This window comes from Dromaius novaehollandiae, chromosome 14 (assembly GCF_036370855.1).
Source record: "Dromaius novaehollandiae isolate bDroNov1 chromosome 14, bDroNov1.hap1, whole genome shotgun sequence".
Taxonomy (NCBI): Eukaryota; Metazoa; Chordata; class Aves; order Casuariiformes; family Dromaiidae; genus Dromaius; species Dromaius novaehollandiae.
This window is the reverse complement of record NC_088111.1, coordinates 12,790,822-12,813,574: the sequence shown is the minus strand read 5'-3', so window position 1 is coordinate 12,813,574 and position 22,753 is coordinate 12,790,822. Positions and strand designations below refer to the sequence as shown.

Genomic DNA, 22,753 nt, shown 5'->3' with positions numbered 1-22,753 from the left:
GCTTAAGTCTCATAATCAAGGATTTTAACTCTGTGTGTGACTTAGAAGTAGTGCTTCTGTATCTACAATAGATCAAAAACTGGCTGGCTGAGAAAATTTGGGTACCTTCTGAGATACTGTGAAAAACCTGAAGTATGACTGATTCTGGTACAGCATGGGACTAGCCAGATGGTATGTTCTCTTTTCCGTTAGTAGCAGGTGAAGAAAATAACATGAGGAAACAAATACTTCTTTCTCCTTCGTATTTTGCAATCAAAGCTGAGTTGAATAGACGGGGGAGAGGTGTATATCACTACGGACAGAAAGTAAATTTGTAACACAGTATGAAAGCTGAGAAGCAGGTTAATCTTGTGTCTACCAAGCAAAGACTTCTGGAAAGTCAGGAATGTCACAGACAAATGAAACTACAGAAAAACAAGGTAGAAAAACAAGATAGTCAAAGGAGGCATTGTTTTTTGCATGTAATGTCAATATTACATTCTTCAAGGAATGTCTTTGCCTTCTCTAAACCTTATTTTTTGATTCTAAAGAATATTAAAATATTTAATATTAAAAGAATATTAAATATTAAATATTTTAATATAAAATCTTAAAATACTAAATATTAGAAAGAGGAAGAAGAGCTTATCATTAAAACATTCACATAAGAAGGCTGTGAATTGACATGGATTGCTCTTGGATGTCTGGGAATATGATTTGTAATTTTGTCTGTCACAGAGAGACGCAGTTATGTCAAGTTTCAGGTTTCAGTCTTCATACTCATTGAAACCTGAGAGAGAAGTAGTAATATGTGGACATGTGATAATCACAGCTGGCTTTACTATTGCAGGAACTTTTAAAGAAACATTTCTTGTCCTAGCAACACGCTGTAGGGCCCTTGTGTCCAAACTCAAACTGCCAACGGGATGAAAGTCATTGCTGGGAATGGCGTGTGAAGCAAAGTGATGGTTAATCACTGCAGGCCTTTTTTTTTCCTCTCTCTCTTCAAGCAGATGGAAAGCAACTTGACCACCTTGTGAAACCTCGGAGGTAAAGGAAGAGGGGATGGAAAAGACAGGTGTGACTGAGCAAGACTAACAGAACTACACTTTCACACCACCACCTGACATGCTTGCTTAGGGCTATTTAGCCTTGAATATTATAAAAGGAGGAGATCAGTTAATATAAGGTAAAAACACTTTTGGAGAAAAACACTTTTTTAAAAGTAGTCTCTGGTCAGTGTCCTTAAATAGACATGTAATAAATGTGAACAAGACTTGTTCCAAAATGAGGGAAAGAAGATGCTGCAAACTGCATTGTAGGTATCATATGTCTTCCGTGATGTAAGATTTACATCTGAGGTGGACTATTCCCATTACAATAAAAACTGGCAGAGTAACCTCTGAACCATGCAACCACTAAATTGTTTTGACCTTATAGATGGACGTATGCAACAAAATGAGCCTTGTGATTGATAATTCACTGCTGTTAATTGAAAATGATATGCATTAAATCCCCCACAAAGGTATACCTCAAAATCTGAGTTCCATTGAAACAACTAGGAGATTTAAATGGCAAGTTTTATTTTGATTCAAGTCAGCAGACAGGAAATATTTATTTAAACCACCTATTTTAAACTTTAAACATTTCAAAATGACCTACCTAGGACATTAGGTCTGATATTTACAAACATTCATTGGTTTGACCTTTCAGAAAATTTTTACTATTAACTATTTCTAATATTTATTTCCAAAAATGATATTTTAATTTCTCAAATTTCCAATTAAAAATGCTAAAGTGCATCTCTCTGGGCTTTGTATATACTAAATAAGTAAATTAATGATTTTTATTACAAATTTCCATTTTAATAAAAATACAAAATTAACAAAATAGACAAGACACCTGAACCAAATGTATTCAGGGTTGAGCTTAATATTACTTTTGCAGATGGCTATGTAAATCAATAGATCTTCCTAATTCTACATGACTGTATTAATAAATAACAGTATTTAATGAGATATTTGGAAATGAAAATCAACTTTGACAAAAAATAGAATTCAAGTCTTGTGTGAACAAGTGCAATTGAAGTGACTTGAATGGATTTGATTATTGACATTTCTTAGGAGGCTGAAAGAGACTGAGATAAAGTGTTTTGAAAGGCTGTATGCGAGAGTGTGTCACGGGTGTATTTCTCCCCGTAATTTTAACAGATGTAAGTTTTACCTCCTGGGCAAATTCTCTTTTTGAAACATTATAACTTGGCAATTGCTAAGCTTGCCAATATTGTGTCACACTTGGAGGATGAAATTTTACTAATAGTCATCGTGCATTAACTTGAATTATTTTGCATATATACAATTAGAAATGATTAAATAGGACTTCAGTTAAACCACCTTCTCCTGACAAGCTTAAGCAAAATTTGGTTTCAAGAAACCAACCATTATAGAGGTTTGAAAACCATCTGTTTGAAAATTATCTAGAACTTTGAGGATAATAATTTTTGTCTGCATACCTGTTCTTGAGTTGTTCATACTTTAACTCCTAATTAGGGGAAATCTGCCAGCAGAGATGTATAAATCTTGGGACTTATATAGTAATTACAATAATCTTTTGTGATTATTTATTTGCTGCTATAAATTGTCAAAGCAAATATCAGATTGTCTTCCAGCTTGCTATTCCCAAAAGAACTGTTATGTAGGCAGTCTCCAGCATGTTCCTAACCCTCCTTAATTATTTTCTTAGTAAGTTAAATAAGGAAATAATGTGCTACACAAGGCAAACTTACAAATCTTATGTTTTACTACCTTTCTTTCAGCAATTTCACTTTCAGTACTTTACTTTGGATGGTATATAAAGCCAGCAAGCAGGTGGAAATTGGGTCATAGGAATTTTTCTGGTGCCAAAAACCCAACTTAATGGAAATTATTGAGCATAGCTTTATTTTCTAAGGATCTTTTCTCTTCTCGTCTGATTTTAGCGTAATATTCTGCATTATGCATATTTGAAACAATTGTAAATTAATGTGAATCCATTTAGCTCTCAACAGCTACTGCCAAATGCAAACATACTTCCTACAGATACATTCACTGGAAACAGGAAATATCTGATTTGAAATGTTAAAGCTGTACTTCTACATTTTTGTAGTCTTTAAATTTAAGTATTCTTAATCTAGAAAGGAGCTGAAGCTCTAAAACTCTGGTCTGTAAAAGGCTCTTTATTAAATCAATGTTTACTATGAAAAATAATAGATAAAAACAGGTGTTGAGTAGGGCTGACAGGTTGAATGGGTCAGTCATACATATAGTCTACTTCTTTCTCTGTTTTTTTTTTCCCCCCCTCTCATTTTCTCTCTTCTTCCAAAAAGAAATAAAGATTACATTGGTGATCGCTCATGGTCCCATAGAGATCAAGGAGAACATAGCCATTAACATTATTCACTATGAAATCTAGCTTGAAAGCTGTTATTATCTATCATCAATTCAAAATAAAGTCTCAGTATTTTCTGAATGTGATGCTTTGACAGCTGTCCTCCTACACTGGTCAAACTGTTGTTCTCATCTCTCTATGACTCTGCTGAACATGGTATGTGGGCAAGGAGCAGGGAAAGGAGATCAATCTGAGATGCATCCGCGTTGCTGATCTTGCATCTTGGGAAGTGTTCTGTCCCTCTTGGAAAGAGTAGGCTTAATAAATCTTAGGATTTCTTTTCCCTTTCATTTTGATCTATAAATGTTAAGCTAGATTTCTTCTGGAAAATATTTAGATGCACATGAGACTTTCTTGGTGATAAATACAGGTTCCTACAGATGTCAGGTGATTAAATGTTTTCAGTGTCTTGGATTTCAGTATCTAATTAGACTAAATCTTTTTGTGGATCCTTGCCTTATTTTCTGCACAAGCTATAAGACTGTACTTAAACCCAAATTATAGTAGTTTTTCTAACTGTTATTTCAAAAATCTATTTCCTAGTGTTTTGAAGAATAATAATTTAAAATCATCAGTTAATGATTACTTCCAGATAAACAGATGCATATTCATCTGCAATGAGGGTTGTACTTGATAGATGGTGCAGAGCAGAATCTGTAGGACATGTGGTATAGACTGGCTGGGTAGAACAGAAACTGGGACACTACCATGGATTTTTTCACCTTTTTAAGAGCTTTCTTTCCAGAAAGGATATATGGTTGGGACAATCCAATATCTCTTGAGCTGTGTCACCCCCTCAGACTCCTTTCTGGCAAGAAAGGAGATGGAATAATAAGGTATCTTTAATATTTATGAACTTTGCTAGAACTCAGGTCATATTTGGACTTAAATAATTTTCTGTGTCTAAACATCTTACCAACTAATGAGTGATGCTATGGATATTATCAGCTATGAAGAATAACCAGAAGTAAGATAATAAAGCTGCTAGAATCTGCAAAGTAATTAATAACTTTATTTGTACATAATATACAATTATCAAAGTTGACTAAGCATTCTAAGTGAAGGCCTGCTTAATGCTCTCTTAGAAATTATAGTGGACTTAGCGGGTTTGCATGGAAGAGAAATTAATATAAAGCTTTGCCCACTTAAAGCAGGTATTTGTTCTACCTGTACTGTACAGTTTTAAAATAATTTTAGAATTGAAAAGCAGAAAAACAATGATCCTTTCAATTTTGTGTGACCCCACATTACTGCTTTATTATCTTTTGGATAAATTTAATAAATAACTGATGGTTTGCAAATATTAAAAACCAGAACCATTTATAAAGAAATAATGTGTAACTAGGGGGGCAAAATATCAGATTCAGATAAAGAGGGTGAGTAATCTAGCATCCACAGGATGCCTGAGTTTGAAAGTACATAAAAGATGGATGGACTAATTTAAATGAAATAAGAACTGATTCTGGGCATCTGGGAATGGGAAAACATCTGTCAGTCAAAAAGCAGCATAGCCAGAAACAATTTAGAAATGCAAGCAATTCCATAACTGTTGCCTTCACTTAAAAAAAACAACAGAAAAAAACCTCTGAAAGGATGGTGAGAGTCAACAACACTTGATTTGCAGTGCAGCAGAGTAAGACTAGCATATTTATAATACAGTTCACTGTGCATCGTCTTGTCATTACTTTATTTGCTTTGTTTAAAACCTTTCCTTGTTTATTTTTTTTTCCTAATAGAAAAGGTTCTTGTTTATTCCTTCATGTATTTTTCAGTTTATGCTGTCTTCTTTTTATTCCTCCATTAGCTGAGCTTTACTCGTAATTTCAGAGCTTGACAGCAATAATACTGATCCTTTAAAAACAAAACAAAACAAAACAAACCCCCCAAACCCTACCATAAAAGTCTTTTCTGTTCTGTTCAAATCTGACATATGTCAACATCATCTCTTTTTTTGTTACTGAATCAGCATGGAAAAGCAAGGGGTTACGAGTGGCTGGAAGAAATAATTGAAGTCTAGGTTCCTGCCCGGTTGTTTCAGGAATAGGTGTGAAGTTCTGAAGCGGTGGGTCCTGCGCATCACACACCTGCACGCAGCGCTCCAGCAAGCTGCTGGAGCCATGCTGCGGTGGGGCACGTGGCCCAGCAGGCAGAGGTGCTGGGACAGGTGCTGATCTGCCCAGGAATGGGCTTGCAGCTACAGGTTGCAGCCTCTGGCTGCCTGGAAGCCCCTGGGTTTGTCAGAAGGAATTATTGATGTGTGGGTACATCAAAAACTAAATGTATGCCGCTTGCATTACTACCATGGAGGTTATTTTTGTCAGGCCAGTTTATGAAAGGCATTTCCCCAGATATGAAATCTGTAATAATATAAACCCAGCTGAGGTAGCATCTACCTACCTTTTTTCTTATTGCTGATAATTAGTCAAAAAGTGTTGTGAAAGAACTATAATTCTTGTGTCTTGCCATTCAGTTTAGGTAAGTGATAATTCAGAATTATGTCAATGGATTGCAAAGATACAAGAAACTTAATTCCCACAGATAAACAATAGATTCTATAACCTTCTTAAACCAACTTGTTTATTGCTCTAATTCATATAAACCGATTTGTAACAGAGATGAATTTGTTTCTTTTTCAGACACAGACGCATTTACCCAAAACAGATCGGTGTTATATAGCATTTGTTTAGTCAGTAGGCTACTTAACATATTTATATCTTGATAGGATTCTACTGCTAAGAAGGATCGATGTTTTAATTTTACCCACTTTTTGTGATGCGTTGCTTAAAATTTAGTAAGGACGCACTGCTAAGAGGTGACATGCAGTACATACAGCAGTATATAATATGATTTTTGAAAGAATCTATTATATCTAATCAATTTAATTTATTTTAATTAATGGTGATTTATACTGTAACAGAGCAGTTATTTGAGCTAGCTGAGTGAAAAAGAAATGGAGGTCTTTCATATATTGCAAATATGGTTTGTTATTTTCTCAAGAAAATTATAGGTGATAGAACTTCTGCAAATTATATCCTAATGTTATAACGTTTTAACATGAATATGCAGAAGATGCATCTGTAGTACCTCCACTCCCATCATTCATTTTTGTCATTAGTATAATTGGCGTAAAAACTACTTATTTTTCATTTCATTGTTTTTCATTATTTAGTTTTTTAATATAACTTTTGTGGTAAACAACTTGTTATTAGATCTTCACAACATTCTAAATGTCATTACTGGGCCAACTACACTTTTTTATATCAGCACAATATGCTAACATTATTTAATTCTGTGATAGTTGAATAAAATCGGTGTTTATTTCTATTTAGATTCATGTTAACTAAATATTTTAGCCAGTATGTCGTTTCTTTGTGAAATGAAAGTTTATACAATTGATTGCTTTTTAATCTTGCACAATAATTGTTTGCAGTTGTTGGTTATGACTCACTTTCATTTTCATAGCTATTGAAAAAATACCTTACAGTTTTTTCTTACTTGGGAGAACTATGGCAATATTACATAAATAGCTGAAATAGTCTCTATGGGTTTAGAATATTTTCTAAAATCTCTGTGATCTCTGTGCTTATTTAAGTGCTTTTAAGTTGAGTCAACTCACAGCCAGAGAATTGTTTGAAGAAAATGTGTGTATTTGCATGGACAGGTGCACATGATACAATGAAAAAAACGTAGATACAGTTAATTGGCTTCTCACCTTACCTAACTCTAAGCACAACAATTATTATTGATATTTTGCAGTGGAACACCTAGAACTGTACCCTAGTTAAAGGAGACATCCAAATTCATTGGTGCTCATTTTAGTATCTTCGCTATCTTGATCTAGGGCTGTTTTCTGCTTTCTCTCTTAATTAGGCTTAGTTGCTTTATTGCAGACTAAATCTTTCTGCCCTAACAGGGGCTCTGAAGATGTTTTTATCAGAAATTAAATGGATAATCATACCATCTATTCCAAATCTGTGCAAGACCTTTAACTATTTGGTGACTTATTTGGCGACTGAACATTTTGCAGAGAAATGGGAAGGAATATGTAAAAATCAAAGTTTCTTTTGGTCTCCTCAGATTGACAGCTACTGATATAATGGTGTGTATTTGTCTGATGCTTCTCTATGTTGTATGCGTGTCCAGCACCAAAATGAACCCTAGATTTTCCAGAACGCTTTCTGTTTCTTAATAAAATGCTAACCAGCAATCCTGATACTTTTGTGACCTTGCATGTTACACTTGTAATATAATCTTGTGGCCTTTCTGAAAAGCTTTCACATCTGCATATTTTACTTAAAACCTTTAAACTCTTCATAAAGGAAAAGGAATATATAGAAAACCCTACATGCTAGAGGAAATAATCCCTCCCCCCTTTTTTTAACCAGGTGAGATACTACCTCGATTTTTCTGGCATAAAGAACTAAAGAACATCATCTTTACGCTTTTGAGAACTCCAATGGCTTGTGAGGATCTGCGAGTTCTTCTGGAGTGCTTTTTGTATTTAAAGGTATGTGTGTTACAACCATTTAGTGAAAGTAGCTGTTTTGCAAAATGATAAGTTCCAGGCATTTCGCAGTTGGAGTTACAGACATTCTGTTACACTATCTGACACAAATACCCAAACGTTTCATGCATATCATTAAATCGTTGGTGGTGTTGTTACTGTTGCATTGCAAGACTTGACATTATAGGGTACATGGCTGAGAATAGAGAAGCTTTCATGTCCTTCACAAATTCTCACTAATTAAAATACTGAGAAACAGATGGAAACATTCCAAAATATGATTTTTGTTACAAGCTTCAGTTCACCTCAGCTGTTAGTCTTGAGATGAAGTATCCTTTTGTTGCTGTAAACAAGGCTTAAAAATGAATAGTCATTTTCATTGTGTTTTATTATTACTGTTATTTAGTGTACATTTATGGTAGATAAGTAGGAGTTCTGGGATTTATTTTTTCTGTCATCACTTATTCCCCCAGTAGAAACAGTTGCCGAAAATCCTGAACATCAGCTGATTACTTAGCCCAAAAAACTACAGTTAGGTAAGTTTTAAAGCTGAAATGCAAGACTTCTCGGGGTTTTTAAAGCAAGTAAGAAGAGGGAGGGAGCCCTATGAATGTGCACTGTGGTACAATCTCTAATTACATTTTCCAAAAAATCCCAATTTTTTTAATTTTATGGAATAGACTGGACAAAGAAGGTGAAATCTAAAGCTTCACAAAATCTTGAACTTCCTGATATTTTCATGCCTGTCTTTGACTATCTGATCTTTAAGACATATTTTTCCTAAAAGCTAGTACACAGTATTTGCTGCAGCCTTTTGGTAAACAAAAATGATAATTCAGTGAAAGATTTTCATCTCAGATGTTGAGTTTGCCATCCTGAGGTGCCCTTTTTTTCCTAAATGAACACATACAGTTCCAAAGGATATCTGCACTTCATATTTTACTCAACTTTGCTTTTCTTCCTTCTTCTCCCTTGAGATTCAGATTTATACTCAAATAATCTTATTAAAGAAAAGAAAAAAAATTAAAATGCATCCTGTACTATTTTCTCTTGAGATTCAGATTTATACTCAAATAATCTTATTAAAGAAAAGAAAAGAAAATTTAAAATGCATCCTGTACTATTCCGAGTACTGTAAGTGGGTCTAGACTATTTTACTGTAACTATATGAGTATGTGGTTTACATATATCTTAACTCTTTTTTTCCCTGAAAGAAAGAGACTTGATGTTGGGATTTGATAGAGCATCTCTTACACTGTGAGAAGCACATTTTTTTTTTTTATACGGTTGGGATCAAAAACATGTTTAAATCTGTAAGCAAATAAGTAAAATGCTGTAAAGGAGATACTTGTAGAGAAAAAATATTTTACAAAGATTTGGCAAACAGATGTGTCTTTTTCATACAATTTAAAGACTGGTTTGTTTTCTAAAATTTGGATCCAAAGATGTATATTTTGTTTGAGGACATTCAGATCTTCTCTTTTACTGTGAATCCACTGACAGTCCTTGAAATACCTTTTAAAAGAAAGACAAATATTTCATAACCTCTGTATTAGAAGTTGTGATGAGGCAAACTGATTATATACATTAATAATTCCTTCATTAACTTTGATGTCTATTCTTATAAAATGTTGAATTTTCTATGAGGTAAGAGACAAGGATTTTGACATACCTTAAAATTTGTTCCAAGTAATAAGTCCACTGTAGATTTCATAGAGAAAATTGAATGCTCTGGAATGAGTTGCACCAAACTGAAGAGATTCATGCCTAGTCATTTGGCAAAGAGTTAGGAGTGGGTTAAATCTGTATCTAGAATTTTAGCATGTGAGTCACAGTGGGCAAATTATGCTTCTGTATTAACAAATGTTTTGACTATATGTCCCAGGTGGAAAAAACTGGCCACTTAGATCTCACTGAAGAACAGTTCTATAGTTCTCTTCTGACCTTATTTTTTATTAATGTTTTATTGTTTCCTGCATGGAGGGGAAAAAAAAGTAGTCATGCAGCTTCTTTTATGGTCATGATTCACCACAGTGGAAATCAATCAAAGCTTGGAAGAATACTGCAGGATGGCTTGCCAGTGCTTTGAAGTGCATGGCAGTCAAAGCTATTTGGACACAGTTTAGCTTGAACATTGTGCTAATGTGTGATTTCCAAAGTTTCTGCTTGTGATTCTCTGCCCAGAAAATCAGAAGGCAGTATAAGACAATGCACCCTGATACTTCTGTCTTAAGAACACATAATAATGAGGAGGGGCTGAAAATATTAAAAATGCATATGACTCTTCTGAAAAGTAAGAGTCAAATAATACTGATGAGTAAGGAAGTCAAGGACAGAATTAGTTACCTATGATGTTAGGAAAACAGGTGTGAATGCTGTCCATATCTTCTGGAGACTCATTCTCTGTATATCTACAATTTGTTTGAAATTGCAGTTTAGTAGCTAATGTGTAATTTTACAATGTGCTGAAGAATATGCATTTTCATCAAGAACGGGCAGCTATCTCAGGCAGGAAATTTCCCTCTGGTGTTTCCAGATAAAGACATGAATAATAACTCAAATTTTGGCAAATTTATTTGACTAATGAATGATACACTAAAGCAATGAGGAGCCATTTTGTAAGTATAATTGCATAGAGCTTTTGCTAAAATCGCCAAAACTAGGTTGGTTTTTATTAAACGTAAAAATTGGACAAAGGACCTGTGATTTTCAAATTGAGATACCAAGAAGAAACACAGGTGTGTCACAGGCCTGTTAATGTTCCATCAGCTGGAAGCCGACTGGATTGCTTTGTTTCACTTTTATCTCACTGAGCCCATATACCTTTACACTTTACTTGGTCCAAGTTGGAGGCAGAAGATTTGCCTCTGGTTTATTTTCTAGCCAGGATTTTTTGACTTCTACCCCTTGGCAAACACAAGACTTTGGCTACTTCCGTAAGACCCCCCCAGGATGAGTACTAACAACTGTGTACCTAGGTTCCCTGAAGTACTAAGCCTGTCTTTTTCTTTAGCTCCTGTTTTCCTCACTCATTGTTTACAATTCACCTCTTAGATGATATCTGAAGCAGACAAGCGCAGATGTGGTAAAAATTCCGTAAAATCAATGACTCTTTACATTAGCTGGCACAAAATACCATACAGATGAGAAAGCACTAAACATGCAGTGTGTACTTCCTTTCCTCAGTTTCGAACATCATTTTGGGTTTAGTCCTTGCCCTCTGTGTCATCCATTTCTGTACGTAACTTTTCTAAATTATATTGCATGCATATCTGTTTCTGTATTCTGAAGCCAATTTCCTTCTCACTTGGCAGGCCTACAGTAAGGAAAGCATGCCTCTCTGTTCCTCTTCCCTGCATAAGTTTTCTGTCAATCTGTGATTCACTGCAGTTCCCAAAGCTGTGAGTTTCTGTAGTTTTGGGGGTTTGGTCATAACACGTGATCTTCCTTTCAGCTTTTGGGGAAATTCCACAACGCCAAACTCTGGTCTTACTGGAAGAGTTTGGATGAACTGATTGCTGTCTGGCTCAGGCACTCCCTTGTCCTAATATTTTCCCTCTTGAGTAGGAGCCGCTAGGGTGGGATGTCTTCCACAGTCCCATGGCTGAGACACACATGACTCAGCCCTGACAGCATATGGTTGACTTCACATCCTCTGAGGTATTTAATGATACAGCAATTTCATAACCGCAATGGGATTCATATTTTATACACAGATAGATCTCCCACATGGTGATATGTGCTTAGTTTCAAGTGTATTTTCTTAACAGTTTTTCTTATGAGCTGTACTGGTGGCAGTCTACATTTCACACGGTGCTGTTCACCTGAGTGGTTCTTATATATGGAGTGTGTAAACAGGTATCAGAGTGAACTACAACATGAAAAATGAGAATTGACACACCACATAGTATAGAAGGGGTTAGTTACAAAGGCAGCTGCTTTATACAAATCTAAAAATAAAAAGATGCAGTCAGTACTTCTCTGAGCAGAACCTCGCACTATATATGAATCAGGAACAAGGAAACACTGATGCAACAAAAGCCAGTTCCGTAATTTTTCCCCCTATTTCTTATAAACAATTCAGTATTGATCATAAGACAAACTGATAAGAAGGCTGTGAAGGTATAGTCATAACATTTTCCTTAACAAACATGTAAGTAAGTCTCATTCATTTTCTAGATGTTATTTAGTGTACTGCATGATATTAAAATAATCAGCATAATACAAAGCTTAGTTTTATGAGGGACTTTACATGGTTCTTGGAAGACAAAGTTGCTCAGGCAAATTGTGCCTGGCAACCTGGTTGGCTTCTGTGGTGATATGTCAGGTTCTGTGGAGGAGGAGAGTGCAAAATGAAGAGAGAGCCTTCTTCAGCAAGGCTGTCAACATTTTCTCCCCTAGCATCTTGATAGCCCAAATGGGGAGATAAGGGCTGGATGGGTACGCTACAAGGCTGGCTAGACCATCAGGCTCAAAAGGAAAATGGTCAATGCTTCAAAATCTAACTGGCAGCCAGTTTTAAGTAGCAGTTCTCAGTGATCAGTGTAAGGGCTGCTTCTTTTTAACCTCTGCAGCAATCTGAACAGTGAGGTGGAATGAAGCATCATCAAGTTCAAATGAGGTCAACATGAGGGGGAGTGAATGCATAGAAGGGCAGGCCTGGCATTCACATGAACCTTGATAAGCTGAAGGAATGGGCTGACAGGAACATAATGAAATCCAACAAAGACAAATGCAGTCTTCCACCTAGGTGGAATAATCTTAAGCAATGGAAGAGTCAGACTGACTGGCTAGGCATCAGCTCTGCAGAAAAGGACTGGGCATCCCAGTAGAAAACAAGTTGAACCGTCAGCATTGTGCCCTTGCAGCAATGAGCACTAACTACATACTGGACTCCATTAGCAAGAGTTTTGCCAACTGGATAAGTAATTATTCCCCTCTTACCAGCACTTGTGAGGCAGCATCTGGAATACTGTGTCCAGTTTTCGGTCCCCTAGAGATACCAACAAACTAGAGAGAGACCAACAGAGGACCACCAAGGTGATTTGGGGGCTGGAACAAGGTGTACAAGGAGACACTAGGGGAACAGGGTTGATTCAGCCTGAGGAGAAGGCTGGGGTGGGTGGAATTTAAATCTTACCAGAGAGCTCCCAGAGCAACCTGCTATAACTTAGAAGTTAGTCAAACGTTGAGCTGGAGGCTGGATTAGGATCTTGTGGTGGTCCTTTTCAAATTAAATTCTATGATTCTAAAGTATTCTTTTGGTAGTTAAAAAAAAAGATCATATTTAGCACATCACAGCTGCAGCAAGCCTTGTAAATTATTTCATGATACATCAAGAATAATTTATTTCTATGTGCTGTGTTTGCTGCCTTTTCATCACTCATGGTAATGACTGAGTCTTATTGGATAATACTTTATAGATATATTAATAATCCAACCACAGAGAAGACTAAAGGCTTGGAAGCGTAGTTTTGGCTTTGGTCACCCCTCAACCCAAAATCTCTCTCTCTTTTTCTGCTACAGTTTAAAGCGAATAATAGCATCATCCATATTTTTTGTCATGCATACAGTAAACTTTTTGTAAAAGCATTAAAGCTACATCACTTCTACTTGGTTTCGTGGTACTCTCAGTGTGCAGTTTGCTTATCTGGCTAAGCCAGTCTGAGAGCTACTCCTGATGAGAACTCTCCTCTTGATCTTCAGCTTCCTGCCTCTCTCTAGGGATAGTTCAGGGAACTAATCTGACAGAAGATGATTTCCCTTTTATGTAAGGATAATCTCTGGGTTGGTTCACTCCCTGAACTTACTCCCTGAATTTACTGCAGAGGATCAGAGAAGCACTGATGCTGGTTCACAAGGCAGGAGGTGAGAACATGTGGCCAGAGGCAAGGGAAACCTGCTATGACAGCAGCTAGTCAACGTATTGACTTTGCCCCAACAACAAACCACACTTTCAGTGTCATGCTCGCTAATTTCCAATCAAATTCTTTACTTGCATCTCTGACTGGTGTACATATGAACTCATCAGTTAAAGCTCAGGTAGTTAAAAACTTTTTGGATATCAAATGATTTACTAGGTTTCGAAGACTGAAGAGTGCTAAGTGATGTATAGTCTGGCATTTAAAAACTTACTAAGAGGAAATTCTAAAAGTGTTCTAATTTTACACCAGCGTGTGTTGTGGTATTTCTGCTTGTAATCCCATAACATTAAGTATATTTCTTGCATATGAAGAATATAATTAACGGAAAGAGAAATTTTAAGCCTCAGATTGTGCAGGATTAATGTGTTGGCACTTTCTAAAGTCCCACCATTTCAATATTGTAAATAAGTATTGCTTGCTGTAAATTATGTTGCTTCACTCAATATCCAGGTGCGATAGAGTCTGGGACTTAGTTTGACTAATTCTGAATACCATAGCAATCCTTTACAAAAATAGCTATTTATGCCATGAAAATCAAGTAATAACAGGCAGCGATGAATGCCTTTACCATTTCTGCAGGATCATTTAGTTAAGTTTTGAAGATACATTTGTTTAAAAAGAAACCATGAAACTTGGAAAACAAACTTTGACCCACTCTTTGTAGAATGATTTACATTACTAATACATTAGCTATTACAAAGAAGAGAACTTACACCAGAAATGTTTTGTGTTTACAGCGTATAAATGTGATAAACGTTTTTGAAAAATTAGGCAGGGGGACAATGTGCTATATTGTCCACATTAAAAAACAAAGGTCTGGCAACATTTTCCTTTGAAATGGTGGAATGACCCAAAGGCTTGGAAGAGATTTTGATGTTGGCAGCAAAGTGGCCTGCCTGTTGAGCAGGTGCTTTTTGTTATTTGTGTGAAAATCTACATATCTAACCAAGTTTTAACACTTCCAGATTTAACTCCTGATAGGATCTCTGCTTGCTAGATTGTAGCAGAAAAATCTTTGATAATTCCATTGCCTGCTTTCTTCCATAGCCCCTCTCTGCCAACAGCTCTGCAGCTGTTGGGTGTGCTCCATCCCCTTAGAGGCCTTAATGTGATCAAACTGCAGGTACCTTCCAACACAGACCTGGTGGCGTAGCAAATTCAGTCATCTTTAACTGTCATCGAAGGTGGTTCAGCCTAACCCAGCCGGCTTAAGAAGTCTGTTTTACTTGCTGGGACTTGGCAATGGTAAAAACAAAAAACAAAAAACAAAAACAAAACAAAAAAAAACCCAAAACCCCCCAAAAAACCAACCACCTTAAAACTATCACATCTGTTTCTGAAGTGTTTGGCCATGGCTGTAGGGACCTTGTAGATGAATTTCCTGAGAAGTCACTGAAAGAGTTTACTGCATCTGTCTGCTCTACTGCTCAGCTGGCAGTGCCTGTCCCATAACAAGGCAGCAGAACCAAAGGAATGTTGGCTTTGCAGTTGTTGCAGTGCATAGCTCTGCATGTTAAAATTTAACAAATAGACGGCAGTTTAATTGCACATGCTTAGCAGGGAACCATGGTAGTTTTCTTCCACCAATTTTTGTTCTGAGGAATTAACATAAAATGTTATGGACCTAAGCTGTGAATAGAGCTAGTATGAAAAGAGTACAGTGTGTAGAAGGCTGGCCTTATTCAATCTGACCAGCAGTTAATGGTTATAAGGTATTTGCAGATATGCAGCCTTTCCACCTGCTGTTAAGAGAGTTATGAGACACGAGAGTTGTATCTGATTATGATGGTTTAAGGACCTTAATCTGTCAATGGGCTCCTTCAGAGCCACTGAGCTGCACAAGTTCTGAACTTTCTTTTTATCTATAAATCACAAATTTTCCTTTACAGTATCAGCTTTACCTGTGAACCACCTTACATGAGTAACAATAAGGTAGTTGTGTAAATAAATTATTTTCAAAGCTTTAGCTTTAATTCTACTCTCTATAGTGCCTATCTACTCCTTGTATGTTATTACAAAATTATCATACTTAGTGCTGCAGGATTTCTGTAAGAATCCAGATGTTTGAAAAACATTATTGCAAAAAGAAATAATTCACTGTGAACATCAGTTTAATGTTGAACTTCCTCAGGCCCTAATCATCTTTAATAATTAACATCTTCTGTGACTAATGATTACTGATGATTACTCTGTTTAAATATTGGGTTTCTTACTGCAAAATAACTAAGCAGTCTTAGTTTTTACTTTTTAAACTGAGAGCTGAAAGAGTTTATCTTTCAGACAAAAGAATATACAATCAGTTGAATCTTGAGCAAAATTCTGATTGTCTCAAAAACACACATAAATGCACACACAAAGTTACATGTGTAACTTGCAAATAGAAATCAGCTCTCACCTTGTCATGCCACTAATGTCTTTTAGATAACAGAAAACTAGTGCAAATGACTGTCCGAAATACTGAGTAGAGAATCTTAGTTTTACTTCTGGTTTGCAGAGAAATGAATGAGTACACAAAATGCCATAAAGGAGAGAATAAGGCCCTAGAAAAATTTCCACTTTTTAATTCCAAATGCTTTTGTTTTACTCTTTCATTTTTTTGACATAAACATAATATTTAAAATTAGATAATCTGCATTTAAACAGCTACTTTATATCAATTGTATTTATCTCCTGAGTGTATTGAATCTTTCTAAAGCTTATGTCATAGAAAAATCTCTTCTGCAAGCTAACTTATTTTTCTTACTGCTGATTGATAATTATTATGGCAAACTCACTGAGGAACGTCTGGGATTCTAGCATGCTCCTCAACATTTTGCTGTGTGCTAAGAAGTCTTTCCTGTTTCCACCAGTCTCTGAAAAATACTATTTTCTAGTCACTCCAAATGTTCTGGGTAGCTGACTTACTGGTAAGGTGTTCCAGTGCCATAATTTGTAGATTTGCTGCATCCTTTGCATCTTGCAGCTCCCAGTGCCTATTGGATCCACCTTTTTTTAAACCCAGTAGATGGTGTTGCTAGTTATGGGATGGTGGGTCTGGGTAGGGGGTAAGTTCTGCTTAAGATTTGCTTTTCTAGCAGAAAATTCCAGCCATTCATTTTAAATGTTGGATGTACAATACTTGCATAGATTTGTGTATTGTTCAAATAAGTGCATTGTTTTATTTAACTTTCTGTCAGGTCTTAGAAAGAGTCCTAGACTGAGGGTCATAGGGAAACATTTGAGAGCAAAAGCACTACTCCCTCATCTGTCACTGAAGCAGATATATTACAAAATTGAGAAGATTGAGCCAGCTAGCAATAGTAGCAGCCACTGAATTTCTTGAAGTCATGAGGAAAGTCTTGAGGAAATGTAGCTCTAGAGAAAAGAATAGAAATATACTTACTTCAACTTACTTTGCTACTTAAAAAACTAATCAATATAGACTCGTCTAGGAAAATCAAAGTCAGTTTCTACAAAATCTGAAATTGTTGTGTATGTGAAATTCTTTATTATACTTACGCTTTTTTCTTGCATCTTCTTTCTCTGTTTCTTGGAAGATTTCTGTGGTCTTAGCTCTTTCCAGTTCTCGCATTAGCTACAACCAAAGCTGGGTCTAAAGTTTTTCCTGGACTTAAGCCTGGGTCTGAAAAAAAATTTTTTTTATTATGTTCTGTGTGTTTACCTTGGTAAAAAATATAACTTTGAGTTGGTACATTTCTAGTTTGGAGCATAATCTGGCTTTGATACTTTGCTCTAACTAAAGTTATTATGACTTTGCTGTTGATTTCAGTGAGTAAGATTCCAGGCCAGCTCATCTTCTGAAAAACAGTAGGTTGATTATGCCTGTCCAAAGCCTGTTGATTTTTTGTTTGCTTGTTTGTTTCTTGGAATGCACTAATTCCTGTCTAGCTTTGTGTATTTCCTACCTGAACGCTATCAACTGTTTCACCTTCCTCATACAATGCATTTATTGAAAAGGAGCCTACGTAGCTTCTGTTGGATTTAACTTGAATCCAGTTTTGGTCATTTGATATGAATTCCACATGATTTAGAAACCTGGAGATCAGACTTCTCTATCCATAGGGTGAGGGAAGCAAATTTCATTACATTTCTCATTTAAAACATTGAACTCTGGGAGCTTTGCTGCATTTGTTTTCAGTCTCTAATATGTGTCTTAAAATGTGAGCTTTAATTTTAAGAGAGTACCTGCAAGTAAGCTGTGCAATAAGCTGAATGTTCATTTTACAGATTCGTAAGTAGATTCTTTTTTCATTTTTAACAGTTTCGTCCACAATCTGCAGGATGATACCTTTGTTTTTTTCCAAATCCTTGCACTTTTGGGAATACATTAAGTAGTGTTTAGCTGTTGACACTTTATGGGTCTTTTTGCAGTTTGGATTGTGCAGGTCTTTTGTCTAATATTCTTCAAGAGACTGAGGATCAATTTAATTTTTTTCCCGTAATTTGTGAAACATTCAGTCTTTGTCTTTTATTTCTTTCTCTGCCTCCTCCTGCCTTGCATTCCATTTTAGACTGGTAGGCATGTTCATGCTCTTTTTTTCCTCCATGAGTCTATTATCATGTACAAACAGCAATATGTAATAACTTGAGGCAAACGTTACTGTTAACCACCTGCGTTCTACGGCAGTGGTATTGCAGTAAAGGTGTTAAGAGAAGCTAATGTCTGTAGACTGATTTGTAGCATCTATTTGAAATATTTATTTGTGGTTTTTCTAAAGACTGTGATTCCATCACTGAACTATGCTCACATGTGGCAAATAAGCATTACAGTTAACATGCTATAGCAAAGTTCACTCCAGGCTGGTGCGTCATCCATAATGGGTAGCAAGAGGTCTCACTATACCAGAAGAAACATTAACCCCAGGAAGAGGCAGATGCAAACTGGTAGAGATATTAATTTACTGCAATACAATGCTCTTGGAAACACAACCTTGTTTCCTCTTTTTCCTCCTAGATTAGGGAAAATTGAAAATGTTACAGAACTATTGATTAGATTCTTGTTCTTGAAGTTCTTACATCCTGCTCTTCTGGAAGCCCTTCCAGGAGACATTGAGGTGGTCTGTATTCTGTCACCCTGCTGCAGGCTGTGATGCTCACATAGCTGGTATTTCACTACATTTATTTTACTTCATTCTTAACTCTCTAACTCCTTGTTATATCTTCTCTTCCATATATTCTCTCTCTCAAAACTACTCTAAGAACTTAATTTTGGAAAGTATTCGTTGTTTTCTTTGTATAATTTCCTTTTTTCACCTATTAAAAGAATAGTCTTATATTTTATAATCTTCACAGTATTCTTCAAAGTCACAAAACTATTTACAAGCTTTAATGCTTCAAATTCTGCTGAGTCCCAACTGTACCATGAAGTGTGGTAAAGATAGCAACTTTTCATTTTCCTTATGAAGTTTCAAGAGTTTCAGTTGTGTGTGACAGGATTCTCATTATTGTTTCACAAATTTCATCCATTTTGGCATATATGTAAAACTGAAAGCCTGCAAAATGGCTATTGTTCCCTTGAGATGTGCAAAACTTTTTTTTTTAATTCCCATGAAAGATTGCAGTTGAGAATGTTTAACACCTTCAAGGTCTTAAACTTAAAAAGGACGGATAATCATCAGAGTCAATGTTTCTGGAAATTAGAGAAGATTAAGGAAAGGCATCTTCTCCAGTTTACTGCTCTTCCTTTTAATTACCTTCAATAATCTTTGGTTAAAACATCTCTTCAGTAACAATAGTTTTCATGAAAATGACAAGATAAATTTGTAAGTTAAAAACATGGAAAATATTAATGCATAACATTACTGAAAAAGAAATGTATGTGTTGTCTCTTATATCAATTGATTCATATGGTCAATATATTAGGAATATCTAAATGAAAAAAAGCAGGAAATGAAAAGGGATTTCTCTGCTCCCTTTTGATTTTTTAAAAATAACATTCAATTCAGCAAGTAATTATTATTCCATGGGTAGGCCCCTACTCTGCAAACTTAAATATTCAAACAGCTTGGTATATATTCAGATAGAACTAAACCAGTTTTTTTATAGTCATAGTAATTTATGGTAGTTGGGAAAAAAGTTGAATTTTAAATATGCAGAAAATGTAAAGCAGTGTTTTCAACTGAGTGGAAAAAGAAATCTGTGGACAATCTCATCCACTGATGGCATAAATCAATGACTTTTAAGTGAATAAACATAGACTATATGTTGAATTTCATTACTTCTATTTTCACCTGCAGATGATGTGTTTGCTTTTTTGCATGGATGGGAATGAAACTGTATGAATTAAAAAAAAAAAAAAAAAAAAAAAAGAAAGAAAAGAAAAGTTTTTGCAGTTATTTAACAGACTACCTTCCATTTTTTGGAGCCCACGGTTTGAGATACTCTGGCAAAAAAAAGTTAGATTTTAACCTGCTGGCTGAATTTCATTGAGAACAGAGAGAATAAGAGAAACCGCAGTTACAACATAATTTATCTTGATAACCAGGGAGATTGAATGACTTACCACATTCCCATAGTGCAAATATTTGCACTAGTAGGTTTTCTGGATCCTTTCATTGCCTAGTCAGAATCTGTGATAGCTTTCCTCTAGGCCTTTCTAACATAGATTTCTTCTGGCCTTTTCCTAGACAGGTATTGAAGAACTGCAAAGATCTTCCTTCTGTGTTTACTGACCAGTTCTCTTCATTGCCTTTACCTACTGCATTATAAATGCATACATTATTAGACAGCATAAATAAAGCAAGAACAAATAGCATAGAAGTAAACAAAGAGTTTTAGAAAGCAGAGGTCCCACTACGGGGGCATTATCTTGTGCATAGTTTGGGAATATAAGATAAGAATGAAAAGCCTTGATTAAAACTTCTTAACCTTATTCAAGATTTTTTGGAGTGTTTAATTTTTTTTCAATCCAGATGTTTTATTTTAAATTATTTAAGTTTAATAGCTACTTAAGAGACCTTGTACAAGTTGATAATTTCACCAATAATGAAACAAACAAAAGAACCTATATCTTTTGTGTTAAAATGGATTAAAACTTGTACTAGATTTATTTCAGTTATACAGTTTTTGGAAAGTGAGAAATGTATCAAAAAGTTGGATGAACATGTATGTTCATTTTTAATATGAAAATAATTTCAGAATTAAAAGTGAACCTCTGTACAGCTGAGTGGAGAAAGGAAAAGGTAAAGGAAAGATATTGGGAACAGTTTTAGACTCATCTTGGATATATCCATCCAGCTCTTCTTCACAGCATTGTAATCACCTACATACACATTGTGTCTTGCAAAATCATAGCCATCCCATACAAGTGGAGCACTTGTTTTAGGAAGGACACATCTCTCCAGTAGTTCATAACTGCACTAACATAGATTCTATGACACCTTACTGTTTTTTTTTTCTGACTGTATCCACCATAAAGCATAAGTGTATGTAGGAGTTTTTTTAATTCAATATATTCTCAAGGAACAAAATAGTATTATAAATTCTCACTAGTACAGAAAAAGTGCCATGATAGAAGCACAGCGCTTTCCTCAGGCTTCACAGGAAATACTTTGCCATTATTTCAGCACTGAAAAGCCAACAATCAGATTATACACACTGTTTTTACCAAGAAACTAGGCTGGAAAGGCGATCTGTGTCATGAATGATCTCCTTATCAAATTCAGATTTGCTGCTCAAAACTGCTATTCCAAACTCCAGATTGCTAAATTCTATTTTAGCAATTTGGAATTTGTCCCCTTCAGCTTGTGAAGCCAGATAAGAGCAAATGGTCTGTCGTGACTGTGAATTTCCTTTCTTTCAGGGAATTTAATTTCTTTCTTTTAGAGAATCTTTCTTTAATTCCTACTAATATAATTGAATCAAATATCATATTTTCATAATAGTATTGAAATAGTGTAATGGAGTAGAGAGACAGTAACAACAGCTTGAATAACTCAGACTAAAATTGTATAAGATGGCTGGTAACTATTCACTATCAGCTTGATATAATCTCAGAGGTGCTGAATACAGAAACTGTAGCAGGAGCATAGAAAATATAATAGAGAGACAGAGTTGATTTTAACAGAACACATGTAAAACTTATCACCTTATATATTCACTGCAATTCGCCTCCCGGATATCATGAAGAATCAAAAGGAAAAAAAAATTTTTTTTTCAAAATGAAAGGGTGGAATTTTCCTCTTAAAAAGATGAGAAGTATAGTAATAATAATAATAATAATCAAATAGCAGACTTGTTGAGGCAAACACATTGGAATCATTCAGAAAAATAACTGCATGACATCATGTGAGAAAGATAGAACCAAAAAAGGGCAAGTTTTATAGGCCAAGTAGCTTCTATTCATTCCCAAAGAATTTCTCCCACTCTCGCAAGAATTGGGAGAGAGAAAGAAATAAAACCTTCATCTTTGGAATCACAAATTATAAATATGTTGTCCCAGACAGGAAAGGCCAAATAAGTAAAAAATAAAAACTAAAGAAGAAAATAAAGGAAAACATGTTTCTAATAAGGAATGCTTAATTAGAAATACTGACCTGCTGCTCAAAAAATCAGAGCTCCCAGTAATCCCAGGAAGTCCTGGAGCCACTGTGAATCACTGCATGTTCTTGTCATCTTACATTTTCAGCAGACTACTGGCTGCATATAAAAAGATAAATTTTGACACTTTTTTCCCCCCCTATCTTGACCCCTCAGTGCGGCAAGAAGAGTTTTACACCTTTGTGAATACAGCAAGGAACTTATTTGGCATTAGCAAATTTCAGAGAGATGAGCTGCTGCACAGACTGATCCTGTTCTTAGGCAAATAATTCTGTTGTCTAAACTAACACACATAGTTTAGGAGGAAATGAAGCATTTGGGTTCAGAATACTTGCAGGACTAAGGTACTACATAATCTCAGTTTTTATGTCCTTTGCCATAT

The 22,753-nt window shown here is 35.5% G+C and overlaps 1 long non-coding RNA gene across 6 annotated transcripts in view; it reads right to left on the bottom strand.

Annotated features, from left to right (window-relative positions):
* Nucleotides 1-8,279: 8,279 nt before the first annotated feature.
* The window catches only part of LOC112981090 (uncharacterized), a 59,159-nt gene continuing 44,685 nt past the window's right edge, over nt 8,280-22,753 (bottom strand). For 5 of the 6 annotated variants that reach the window (XR_010391616.1, XR_010391615.1, XR_010391617.1 and 2 more), the window contains 4 exons: nt 22,368-22,470; nt 20,336-20,530; nt 17,332-17,455; nt 8,280-17,187 (listed from right to left, as the gene is read on the bottom strand). This is a non-coding gene — a long non-coding RNA (uncharacterized LOC112981090). The remainder of the gene's footprint in view (nt 17,188-17,331; nt 17,456-20,335; nt 20,531-22,367; nt 22,471-22,753) is intronic. The other variant, XR_010391618.1, reaches the window with a different exon arrangement.